The following is a 582-nucleotide window of genomic DNA, read 5'->3' on the forward strand; positions in this document are numbered from 1 at the left end:
TATGTTCCTGGTCTTTTTTAAAAATGAAAGATTGTGAGAATTTATCATGGTTTGGTTTGTAGTAGGTTTTAGCTATCTGAATGACCTGACTGGTTTGACATTTGGAACAATTTAGTATGATAGTTAACCTAGTAATGAAACTTCTGCCATGCAATGAAACTTATTTACTCACCCTTGACTTGTTCCAAACCAATTAGATTTTTTTTTCATATGTTGAACATGAAAGAAGATATTTTGAAGAATGCTGGAAACCTGTAACTGTTGAAATAAAAATCTTTCTTTTGTGAAAATGATAGAATTTTCAGTTTATGAGTAAACTACCCCTTTAGAGCCAGCTGTAATCTTAATAGGCTACATTTTGGCCAGCAGAGGGCATCCATGCCCTCTTAATGCTGTCCGGGATTTGACCCACAAATTTAAAACTGCAGATTAGGATTATTTTAAAACACCAAGAGGTTGTTGCAGTGCTTTAGACTAGAGCTTAGACTCTGTGTCGCCTCCATGCTGAATGTTCTGCTACGCAAAATAAATAAATAAAAAAATCAATGGTGAGAAATAAATTGTCCAAACAGTGTAAATATG

The sequence above is a fragment of the Danio rerio genome, chromosome 17, assembly GCF_049306965.1.
Source record: "Danio rerio strain Tuebingen ecotype United States chromosome 17, GRCz12tu, whole genome shotgun sequence".
Lineage (NCBI taxonomy): Eukaryota > Metazoa > Chordata > Actinopteri > Cypriniformes > Danionidae > Danio > Danio rerio.